The following is a 13,162-nucleotide window of genomic DNA, read 5'->3' on the forward strand; positions in this document are numbered from 1 at the left end:
TTTACCTCTTTCATCTTTCTTTTCTAGGAAAATCGTATTAATGATAATAAGAATGTATTTTAATACCATAAACATGGCTTTTCAGTTGATCATGGCTCATCAAATAGCTCTGATGCTCCAAAAACTGCCTCCAAACACACACAAATAGTCACGCATGCACACACACACACACACAATTAGAAGTCATGTGCCTTCTTGCATCTATATTCAAAAGCCTCAGAATTTTATTTACATTAAAAAATCAACTTCAAGATGTGAAACTCATCATTAATTATCAATAGGTAAATGTTGAGCTTTACCTGTATGTCAGGCTCCAGGATCTCATAGTTGCATTAGGCTTCTTTTCTCCAGTTGCTTCCTAAGCATGGTTCCCACTCCCAACTCCCAAAGCTACCCATGGCTGCTAGGGCTTTAGACATTGCATTCCTATTTCAGGAAAAATGAAGGAGAAACATTCAAAAAGAGCACAGCCCCTCTCTAATGACATGTCCCAGGAGATGCAAACACCCCTTTGACCAGAACCTAGTCACTTGGCTGCATCTAGGTAAGAGGATGGTTGAGGAATAAAACCATTACATGGGCTTCCATGTGCCTAACAAGTAGTTAAGAGTTTTATTACTGAGGAAGAAGAAGAGAACAAATATGAGAGAAAAGCAGCAGTCATAGCCAGCATACTATAGAAGGAAAAGTACACAGTCTGAGAAATAATTTAAAAAAAATTGAGGTTAGACTTCTGGCTTCTGTTAATACTTGTGCCAGGTCAAGCAAAGCTTAGTTTGTCCCCAAACACCTAACACTGGTACAAAAAAGAAAAAAAAAAAAAAAAAACACCAAAAAAACAGCAGTAGGCCAGGTGCAGTGGCTCAGGCCTGTAATCCCAACACTATGGGAGGCCAAGGCAGGCTCATCACTCTGAGGTCAGTAGTTCAAGACTAGCCTGGCCAACATGACAAAACCTTGTCTCTACTGAATACAAAAATTAGTGGGGAGTCATGGAGGGCACCTGCAATTCCAGCTACTTGGCAGGCTGAGGCAGGAGAATCGCTGGAATCTGAGAGGCGGAGGTTGCAGTGAGCCAAGATCACACTACTGCACTCCAGCCTGGGTGACAGAGTAAGACCCTGTCTCAGAGAGAAAAAAAACAAAAAACAACAAAAAAAAAAAACCAGCTGTACCATAGGCACAGAGGAATAGTGGAAGAAGAATATAGAACAGTGTTTTTCGCACCTTAGCATGTATTCAATCCAGGAATCTTCTTAAACTGTGTAATCGATTCAGAGAGTCTGGGATAGGGGTTGAAATTCTGCATTTCTAACAAGCTCTCAGGTGATGCCCACACTGATAGCCCATGGAACACACATGCAGTAATATGAATCAAATCTGAGAATCCATCTTTCCCTTTCTTAATAAAACACATCATTGATATTCCCCCTTTTTTCCTTTCATGGCTTTAACTATTAAGTTGCCTTAAGGGTTTAAGACATATGGTGGTTTGTCATTCGCTAACACAAAAATTAGTTTTCCTAGATTATTTCATTTTATTCCTTTTTGGAAAGCTAGTTATAAATGCTATAATATTCAAAAGATTAAAAATGCAGTGAAAAATAACCCCTTCTCTCATCTCTGCTGGCCAACTAACTACTCAGTTCTATTCCTAAAAGACAAACACTGCCACCAGTTTTGCTGTGTCCTTCCAGAAGTGCTCCGTACATACAGAAGTAAATGTGTGTGTGTTACACAAATGGCACTAAATTATATACATTATCTTGAACATTTGCTATTTAACATTATATCTTGAAGATAATGCCTCTAAAATACATAAAGAATTCTCTCATTTTTTTTAAAGAAACAGATGTATAATGGTTCACTCTCTGGATGTGTCTAATTTTTTTATGTGTATGAAAATTGTTTCTATCATTTTGCTAAATAACCTTGCGTGTGTATTACTTTGCACAAGTGTGAGTGCTTTTGCAGACGAGTTCCTAGAAGAAGAATTGTCGAGCCAAAGGCTATGTGCATGTTTTATTTTGCTAATACTACCAAGTTGCCCTCCTTTGAGGTTTTAATAAGTTACATGCCCCTCAGCACAATATAAGGGTGATTCACTGTGAGGCTAGTGTTTGTGAAGTGTTGACTTGCCCATTAAATAAATTCAGCATGTACTGAAGACACCAGCATGGCAAAGGCATCAAAAAATAGAGGAAAAATGGGTTTTAAAATGTCAAAATTTCAAAAGAATTAAAATAGTCATTTTGGGAACAGCAAAAACTTTACTTACTTTGTGGTTTAGTGCTGTTTTCCATTTGGATTACATATATGAAGAGACACAATGTTTTCAGTGCTTAAACCACTCAAGGTCTAGTCCAGCCATGTGGGTGGGAGTGATTCCCTTAGTAACTGGGTGACCCTAGTCAGCCACCTAGCAACTGCATTTCAACCTGGCAATAACATCCAGTGTTGAAGCTTGAGCTAGCCAGCTTGGTGTCTGTTGATCATCATGGACCAAATTTTATGCCAGGCCACATCAAAGGCAGTGCGACTCCATTAGTTTCAGCCAATATGTGGTTTCTTCTTCACACATGTGTTAGTCTGTGGACCAACAGTTAGAGCAAGAGCTGCTTCCTCTTAAAACGAAAAGAATCTATTCAGTTCACATTCCTCAGAAGAAAGCAACCAAACTGCTGGATGCTTTATGGGGTCTCCAGTTTGAGCACTGTGAACCTGAACCTAAACATCATTAGGAACACAGGTGTTCTTTCCTCGAGGCATATTATCTTTTCTGTGCTTCAATTCTATTTGAAGCTTCTAATTTACAGCTTGAAAATATGCTTTGACCTCTGAGTAGCCTTTTTAAACAAGTATTTGCAGATTTGAATAGACGGTTCTACGTCCTTCAGTTGCCAGGCACCTGCATTCCTAGAAAGACTAGCAGAAAACTAAGTGCCCTTGGAGGCCTTATAAGACGTGCTTCTCTTTCCTGGGTTTCCCACTTCAGTCAGCTCCTGAAATTCACACCCTCTAAATTATCAGAGGCCTCAATTCCACAGAGGGACTATATACTTACCTCTAGAACCCAACCATGTTCCTCCAATATGTTTTCTAGCACATCACATTTCTCATTTGGAGTGGATAACTGGTTAGCAGTGCTATGTTTCCCACATTTTAAACAGCTGCTAGCTATTCCATTTCCTTTGGTCTGGATCTTAATACTTTAAGAAGAGAATGACTATTTTCCTTAACTGCACTTCATGGGAGAGAAAAAGTGACAAACAGCTCAACCTGAATACACACCTTATTGATTATCTTCCTGTAGAGATAACCCATCCACTGGCTCCTGATACATTAGACAGGACTACTATTGTTGCAAGCAATTGACACGCAACACCCACTGCCTTGTATATTCAACTACAGCCTTCCATTTTCCCAAGGAGGAAATTTTAAAATTAAAAAATAAATTATTAGCCCAAATCAATACTTTCAGAAATTTATGTCAAATATCAAATACCTATGTATCATTACTTCATATTATTTTTACTCTATATTTAAAATTATATATAAAATAATATAATAGGAAACTACTGGGACAACTTTTTTATAATGAATACTATGCATTTCTTTAAATCACTTTATCACACTCTTCTGATGCATTCTCATTATCACTAAATCATTCAACACAATTTTCCCAGAGTTTATCATTGTAATTTCTAGATTTTTCAGTATAGCATTTTTTGAATCTGTATATGATACTGTCCCTGGAAGTTTTGTCTCAAGCCATAGGATAGTCATATAACAGGTGATTTTCCCCATTCACCCTAGAGATGCATATTTCTGATGTCCATACATAAACCTTTTACTGTATTATGACTTCCAAAGTCACATTAATTTGTCTTTTGAAACAATGACAAAATGTATTTTCTCATTGTTAATGACCAATATTTCTAATTAATTTTAGACTGATTGATCAGATTGATTACAGGTAAAGCTCAACATTATCACTACCCAGAACTAGCACTGGATGAAGGTTATTTCAGGCTCATGTGCTCCCTAGACATCATTGTACATTGTTCTTCAGAATTAAACCATTGAGAATTACCCTAAATAGGATAAACTATTTTCTGAGGTACAGCTACAGAGAGGGAAAACAAGTCTGCAGACGGAGAGCTCTCACAACATTGCTAGCACCTTTTGTATTTGTGTCCTCCTCTGCGTTCTCACGCGTGAGATGGTGAGATAGGTTTATTTTTCCTATTGATAGATGGACACATATGGCATCTCAAGCAAAAGAAAAAGTGAGGTATGGGCATAATCCAGGGTGGGGAAGTAAACTGCAGGGATCCTGGGATGGGTCACTAAAGTGAAGAAAGAATAGTAAGGACCAGAGTAGCTCCATGAACCTTAAGAACTGCACTCTGTCTGCGCTGTTGGAGCCTTCCCTCTTTCATCTGTTTAGCTTCATCCTTTCCTCCTCTAGATAGTTTCTCTATGGAACACATGGTCATGGTACAAATTCTCATTATTTTAGTTCCACGAACTGACAAGTAGTAAATCACCACCCTCTCATTTCTACCACATAAAATTCCAGGAACTATTTCTAGTTTCTATATGCTAAGCCAAACACATGTTATATGCTCTAGTTTTGCTAGCACTAAAAATAATTTAAAAGATAATTATTAAAATTTAGTAAGTGTGGAGCTCCACTCCAAAACAAGATGGAAGCTTCAAAGAATCAGACCTTGTGAGGAATCTTCAAGATACTGAGAAGAGACAGGATTGGAAGGAAGAGGGAAAACCACACACCATCTCACAGATGAGAACCGAGAAGAGGGCACAACTACACAAGGTGCTAGCAATGTTGTGGGAGCTCTATATCTGGAGGTGGCAGAAGCTGGGATCAGGAGGGGTCACCACATAATAATGAGATTTGTGGGCATACTTCAAAGGAAGCAACCAGACTGGTTGACTAACTATAGGTCTCCACCGCCTTCTGCAGTCCAATCACCTGCAACAGAAAATGTCTTCAGGTGGGATCAGTGTCTGGGTATCTGATCATTTCAGGGGAAAATTAACAGTTTAGCTCAGAAGACCGATAGATGCTGCCTCATGCCTAAGGGCATGTCCCACCCATCCTTGGCTCTCAGAGAAAACAGTACAAAGCATAAAACTTAATAGCAGCTTCACCCCATCTTCTTCAGTGAGATGTACAAAGACCATCATGGAACAGGAAATCTAATCTAAAAAAATTATCCCATAGACAAGAATTTTCAGATTTCTGAAGAGTGAGACATGAAAGACAGATAGTAAATGCAATTTATTGTTGAGTCAAATGACTTAGTCAGACAACTAGAAGAAGAAAAAAAGAGCAATCTGGATGCTGGCATGTACAAACGAGATAACAGTGGCAATGACATCATCACGCTGGCCAAGCAGACTTACGGTAATGTGCCTGCTAATGATGGAGATGACTGACTTTACCCAATGTGAAGGACTGCCCAAAAATTCATCAAACAAGATCAGAGCAGCCAAGAAAATTGCTAAGACAAGATCTAAGATGGATCAGCTTAGCTTTATCATTACAACTACTGCTCAGACTCAGCCTGCAAGCTGCACTTGCTAGTCCACCTGCAGCACATCACCCTCTACTGCCACCACCTCAACATCTGCAGCAAAATCATGGCCATGGTTCATAACCTCAGTGAGAAGCTTCTCATCTCCAGGATGGACAGCACAGTATCCCCTATACAGCAGCCAAGGACTTGCTGAACATTGTGTTTGTACAATGAACACAAACAGTGAAGGCATCTCATGTGATCTCCATCAAATGCCAGTAAGAGAAGTACATGAGTCCCATGCAGGCCTTCGCCAAGTTCAAAGCTATGGACAGCATCTAAAGGCTGCCCTAGCCAGCTGCCCCCACCCCTCTGAGTCACTGTTTTTCTTTTCTTTTTTGAGATAGCATCTTGCTCTGTTGCCCAGGCTGAAGTGCAGTGATGACTTCAGTCTCCGCCTCCTGGATGCAGGCGATCCTCCCGCCTTAGCCCCCCAGTAGCTCGGATTATAGGCCCATGCCACCGCAACTAATTTTTATTTTTTGTAGAGATGAGGTTTTGCCATGTTTCTCAGGTCGGTCTCAAATTTTTGGGCTCAAGCAATCTGCCCACCTTGGCCTCCCAAAGTGCTGTGATTACAGGCATGAGCCACCCCACCCAGCCCTAGTCACTGTTTTTCATTCATCAAATACATTTGCTAAGGAGAATACTGATGTGAGATTCTATTGGGAAATAGGCAGATTTTTAACTTGGCCAACTGGTGAATTTTGCAAGAACCTGTTTGCATTTGAGTTGGTCAAAATATGCATCAGTATCTAGCAGCATATTTCCAGCCATATTTTTTCTAATCTAAAAAAATAAGGTTAGCAATTGGAGCAAGATGGCCAAATAGGAACAGCTCCAGTCTCCAACTTCCAGCGCGAGCGACACAGAAGACCGGTGATTTCTGCATTTTCAACTGAGGTACTGGGTTCATCTCACTGGGGAGTGCCAGACGATCGGTGCTGGTCAGCTGCTGCAGCCTGACCAGCGAGAGCTGAAGCAGGGCGAGGCATTGCCTCACCTGGAAAGCGCAAGGGGGAAGGGAATCCCTTTTCCTAGCCAGGGGAACTGAGACACACAACACCTGGAAAATTGGGTAACTCCCACCCCAATACTGCGCTTTAAGGAAACCGGCACACCAGGAGATCATATCCCACACCTGGCCGGGAGGGTCCCACACCCACAGAGCCTCCCTCATTGCTAGCACAGCAGTCTGTGATCTACCGGCAAGGCAGCAGCGAGGCTGGGGGAGGGGCGCCCGCCATTGCTGAGGCTTAAGTAGCTAAACAAAGCTGCTGGGAAGCTCGAACTGGGTGAGGCTCACAGCAGCTCAAGGAAACCTGCCTGTCTCTGTAGACTCCACCTCTGGGGACAGGGCACAGTAAACAATAACAAACGCAGCAGCTCTGCAGACGCAAACGACTCTGTCTGACAGCTTTGAAGAGAGCAGTGGATCTCCCAACACGGAGGTTGACATCTGAGAAGGGACAGACTCCCTGCTCAAGTGGGCCCCTGACCCCTGAGTAGCCTAACTGGGAGACATCCCCCACTAGGGGCAGTCTGACACCCCACACCTCACAGGGTGGAGTACACCCCTGAAAGGAAGCTTCCAAAGCAAGAATCAGACAGGTACACTCGCTGTTCAGAAATATACTATCTTCTGCAGCCTCTGCTGCTGATACCCAGGCAAACAGGGTCTGGAGTGGACCTCAAGCAATCTCCTACAGCTACAACCTACAGCTGAGGATCCTGACTGTTGGAAGGAAAGCTATCAAACAGGAAGGACACCTACACCAAAACCCCATCAGTACATCACCATCATCAAAGACCAGAGGCAGATAAAACCACAAAGATGGGGAAAAAGCAGGGCAGAAAAGCTGGAAATTCAAAAAATAAGAGCGCATCTCCCCCGGCAAAGGAGCGCAGCTCATCGCCAGCAACGGATCAAAGCTGGACGGAGAATGACTTCGACGAGATGAGAGAAGAAGGCTTCAGTCCATCAAATTTCTCAGAGCTAAAGGAGGAATTACGTACCCAGCGCAAAGAAACTAAAAATCTTGAAAAAAAAGTGGAAGAATTGATGGCTAGAGTAATTAATGCAGAGAAGCTCACAAACGAAATGAAAGAGACGAAAACCATGGCACGAGAAATACGTGACAAATGCACAAGCTTCAGTAACCGACTCGATCAACTGGAAGAAAGAATGTCAGCGATTGAGGATCAAATGAATGAAATGAAGCGAGAAGAGAAACCAAAAGAAAAAAGAAGAAAAAGAAATGAACAAAGCCTGCAAGAAGTATGGGATTATGTAAAAAGACCAAATCTACGTCTGATTGGGGTACCTGAAAGTGAGGGGGAAAATGGAACCAAGTTGGAAAACACTCTTCAGGATATCATCCAGGAGAACTTCCCCAACCTAGTAGGGCAGGCCAACATTCAAATCCAGGAAATACAGAGAACACCACAAAGATACTCCTCGAGAAGAGCAACTCCAAGACACATAATTGCCAGATTCACCAAAGTTGAAATGAAGGAAAAAATCTTAAGGGCAGCCAGAGAGAAAGGTCGGGTTACCCACAAAGGGAAGCCCATCAGACTAACAGCGGATCTCTCGGCAGAAACTCTTCAAGCCAGAAGAGAGTGGGGGCCAATATTCAACATTCTTAAAGAAAAGAATTTTAAACCCAGAATTTTATATCCAGCCAAACTAAGTTTCATAAGTGAAGGAGAAATAAAATCCTTTACAGATAAGCAAATGCTTAGAGATTTTGTCACCACTAGGCCTGCCTTACAAGAGACCCTGAAGGAAGCACTAAACATGGAAAGGAACAACCGGTACCAGCCATTGCAAAAACATGCCAAAATGTAAAGACCATCAAGGCTAGGAAGAAACTGCATCAACTAACGAGCAAAATAACCAGTTAATATCATAATGGCAGGATCAAGTTCACACATAACAACCTTAACCTTAAATGTAAATGGACTAAATGCTCCAATTAAAAGACACAGACTGGCAAACTGGATAAAGAGTCAAGACCCATCAGTCTGCTGTATTCAGGAGACCCATCTCACACGCAGAGACATACATAGGCTCAAAATAAAGGGATGGAGGAAGATTTACCAAGCAAATGGAGAACACAAAAAAGCGGGGGTTGCAATACTAGTCTCTGATAAAACAGACTTTAAACCATCAAAGATCAAAAGAGACAAAGAAGGCCATTACATAATGGTAAAGGGATCAATTCAACAGGAAGAGCTAACTATCCTAAATATATATGCACCCAATACAGGAGCACCCAGATTCATAAAGCAAGTCCTTAGAGACTTACAAAGAGACTTAGACTCCCATACAATAATAATGGGAGACTTCAACACTCCACTGTCAACATTAGACAGATCAACGAGACAGAAAGTTAACAAGGATATCCAGGAATTGAACTCATCTCTGCAGCAAGCAGACCTAATAGACATCTATAGAACTCTCCACCCCAAATCAACAGAATATACATTCTTCTCAGCACCACATCGTACTTACTCCAAAATTGACCACGTAATTGGAAGTAAAGCACTCCTCAGCAAATGTACAAGAACAGAAATTATAACAAACTGTCTCTCAGACCACAGTGCAATCAAATTAGAACTCAGTACTAAGAAACTCAATCAAAACCGCTCAACTACATGGAAACTGAACAACCTGCTCCTGAATGACTACTGGGTACATAACGAAATGAAGGCAGAAATAAAGATGTTCTTTGAAACCAATGAGAACAAAGATACAACATACCAGAATCTCTGGGACACATTTAAAGCAGTGTGTAGAGGGAAATTTATAGCACTAAATGCCCACAAGAGAAAGCAGGAAAGATCTAAAATTGACACTCTAACATCGCAATTAAAAGAACTAGAGAAGCAAGAGCAAACACATTCGAAAGCTAGCAGAAGGCAAGAAATAACTAAGATCAGAGCAGAACTGAAGGAGATAGAGACACAAAAAACCCTCCAAAAAATCAATGAATCCAGGAGTTGGTTTTTTGAAAAGATCAACAAAATTGACAGACCACTAGCAAGACTAATAAAGAAGAAAAGAGAGAAGAATCAAATCGACGCAATTAAAAATGATAAAGGGGATATCACCACCGACCCCACAGAAATACAAACTACCATCAGAGAATACTATAAACACCTCTACGCAAATAAACTGGAAAATCTAGAAGAAATGGATAATTTCCTGGACACTTACACTCTTCCAAGACTAAACCAGGAAGAAGTTGAATCCCTGAATAGACCAATAGTACGCTCTGAAATTGAGGCAATAATTAATAGCCTACCAACCAAAAAAAGTCCAGGACCAGATGGATTCACAGCTGAATTCTACCAGAGGTACAAGGAGGAGCTGGTACCATTCCTTCTGAACTATTCCAATCAATAGAAAAAGAGGGAATCCTCCCTAACTCATTTTATGAGGCCAACATCATCCTGATACCAAAGCCTGGCAGAGACACAACAAAAAAAGAGAATTTTAGACCAATATCCCTGATGAACATCGATGCAAAAATCCTCAATAAAATACTGGCAAACCGGATTCAGCAGCACATCAAAAAGCTTATCCACCATGATCAAGTGGGCTTCATCCCTGGGATGCAAGGCTGGTTCAACATTCGCAAATCAATAAACATAATCCAGCATATAAACAGAACCAAAGACAAGAACCACATCATTATCTCAATAGATGCAGAAAAGGCTTTTGACAAAATTCAACAGCCCTTCATGCTAAAAACGCTCAATAAATTCGGTATTGATGGAACATACCTCAAAATAATAAGAGCTATTTATGACAAACCCACAGCCAATATCATACTGAATGGGAAAAAACTGGAAAAATTCCCTTTGAAAACTGGCACAAGACAGGGATGCCCTCTCTCACCACTCCTATTCAACATAGTGTTGGAAGTTCTGGCTAGGGCAATCAGGCAAGAGAAAGAAATCAAGGGGATTCAGTTAGGAAAAGAAGAAGTCAAATTGTCCCTGTTTGCAGACGACATGATTGTATATTTAGAAAACCCCATTGTCTCAGCCCAAAATCTCCTTAAGCTGATCAGCAACTTCAGCAAAGTCTCAGGATACAAAATTAATGTGCAAAAATCACAAGCATTCTTATACACCAGTGACAGTCAAACAGAGAGCCAAATCAGGAATGAACTTCCATTCACAATTGCTTCAAAGAGAATAAAATACCTAGGAATCCAACTTACAAGGGATGTAAAGGACCTCTTCAAGAAGAACTACAAACCACTGCTCAGTGAAATAAAAGAGGACACAAACAAATGGAAGAACATACCATGCTCATGGATAGGAAGAATCAATATCGTGAAAATGGCCATACTGGCCAAGGTAATTTATAGATTCAATGCCATCCCCATCAAGCTACCAATGAGCTTCTTCACAGAATTGGAAAAAACTGCTTTAAAGTTCATATGGAACCAAAAAAGAGCCCGCATCTCCAAGACGATCCTAAGTCAAAAGAACAAAGCTGGAGGCATCACGCTACCTGACTTCAAACTATACTACAAGGCTACAGTAACCAAAACAGCATGGTACTGGTACCAAAACAGAGATATAGACCAATGGAACAGAACAGAGTCCTCAGAAATAATACCACACATCTACAGCCATCTGATCTTTGACAAACCTGAGAGAAACAAGAAATGGGGAAAGGATTCCCTATTTAATAAATGGTGCTGGGAAAATTGGCTAGCCATAAGTAGAAAGCTGAAACTGGATCCTTTCCTTACTCCTTATACGAAAATTAATTCAAGATGGATTAGAGACTTAAATGTTAGACCTAATACCATAAAAATCCTAGAGGAAAACCTAGGTAGTACCATTCAGGACATAGGCATGGGCAAAGACTTCATGTCTAAAACACCAAAAGCAACGGCAGCAAAAGCCAAAATTGACAAATGGGATCTCATTAAACTAAAGAGCTTCTGCACAGCAAAAGAAACTACCATCAGAGTGAACAGGCAACATACAGAATGGGAGAAAATTTTTGCAATCTACTCATCTGACAAAGGGCTAATATCCAGAACCTACAAAGAACTCAAACAAATTTACAAGAAAAAAACAAACAACCCCATCAAAAAGTGGGCAAAGGATATGAACAGACATTTCTCAAAAGAAGACATTCATACAGCCAACAGACACATGAAAAAATGCTCATCATCACTGGCCATCAGAGAAATGCAAATCAAAACCACAATGAGATACCATCTCACACCAGTTAGAATGGCGATCATTCAAAAGTCAGGAAACAACAGGTGCTGGAGAGGATGTGGAGAAATAGGAACACTTTTACACTGTTGGTGGGAGTGTAAACTAGTTCAACCATTATGGAAAACAGTATGGCGATTCCTCAAGGATCTAGAACTAGATGTACCATATGACCCAGCCATCCCATTACTGGGTATATACCCAAAGGATTATAAATTATGCTGCTATAAAGACACATGCACACGTATGTTTATTGCAGCACTATTCACAATAGCAAAGACTTGGAATCAACCCAAATGTCCATCAGTGACAGATTGGATTAAGAAAATGTGGCACATATACACCATGGAATACTATGCAGCCATAAAAAAGGATGAGTTTGTGTCCTTTGTAGGGACATGGATGCAGCTGGAAACCATCATTCTCAGCAAACTATCACAAGAACAGAAAACCAAACACCGCATGTTCTCACTCATAGGCGGGAACTGAACAATGAGATCACTTGGACTCGGGAAGGGGAACATCACACACCGGGGCCTATCATGGGGAGGGGGGACGGGGGAGGGATTGCATTGGGAGTTATACCTGATGTAAATGACGAGTTGATGGGTGCAGCACACCAACATGGCACAAGTATACATATGTAGCAAACCTGCACGTTGTGCACATGTACCCTACAACTTGATGTTTAATAATAATAAATAAATTTAAAAAAAATAAAAAATAAAAATAAAATAAAATAAAAGAAACTTCTATGGCCAAAAAACAATAATAATAATAAGGCCTAACACTCCAAAATAAGGATATTATATCAGAAAGATGAGGAAGGATACTGCACCCATAAAACAAGAACAGAGATGAAAAAGAATGCATCTGAGGCCTTAGAAATGAAAACAAAGTATTGAAATCAAAAAATTTAGTTATTCACTACCTGATTGGATATAGTTGAAATGCAAATTAGTGAGTTAGAAGATCAAGCTAAAAAAGCACACAGTATAAAAGGATAAAGACCATGGAGAATACATCCAGAAGTGCCAAACTTAGTCTACAGAAGAAAGTGAGAATAAAGTAGCTAAAGAACAAAAATGCAGATTTTGTCAGAATTAAAGAAAGCGACGTGTTTTTACCCGAAAAAGACACTGAACTGCTGTCCCATAATTTCAAACCCAGACTCTGCCCTTTGCTTTATGGCACTGGTTCCCTGTTGCTCTCTGCCAATGTGTGAGACTCTGTACTAGTGTGAGACTGGGAGCCTAGAAGAGGAACAAAGGATTTGCTCCTTCCTGTTTATTCCCTGATCCTAT

At 40.6% G+C, this 13,162-nt stretch overlaps 1 protein-coding gene across 6 annotated transcripts in view; it reads right to left on the reverse strand.

Moving 5' to 3' along the window:
- Positions 1 to 13,162, reverse strand: part of SRD5A2 (steroid 5 alpha-reductase 2) — a 284,751-nt gene that overhangs the window by 117,152 nt on the left and 154,437 nt on the right. For 5 of the 6 annotated variants that reach the window (XR_012095257.1, XR_012095258.1, XR_012095254.1 and 2 more), the window contains one exon: positions 300 to 426. The exons of the other annotated variant lie outside the window; for it this stretch is intronic. The gene's annotated coding sequence lies outside the window, so the exon portion shown is untranslated. The remainder of the gene's footprint in view (positions 1 to 299; positions 427 to 13,162) is intronic. 6 annotated transcript variants of the gene reach the window in all.

The sequence above is a fragment of the Chlorocebus sabaeus genome, chromosome 14 (genome assembly GCF_047675955.1).
Source record: "Chlorocebus sabaeus isolate Y175 chromosome 14, mChlSab1.0.hap1, whole genome shotgun sequence".
In the NCBI taxonomy this organism is placed as follows: domain Eukaryota; kingdom Metazoa; phylum Chordata; class Mammalia; order Primates; family Cercopithecidae; genus Chlorocebus; species Chlorocebus sabaeus.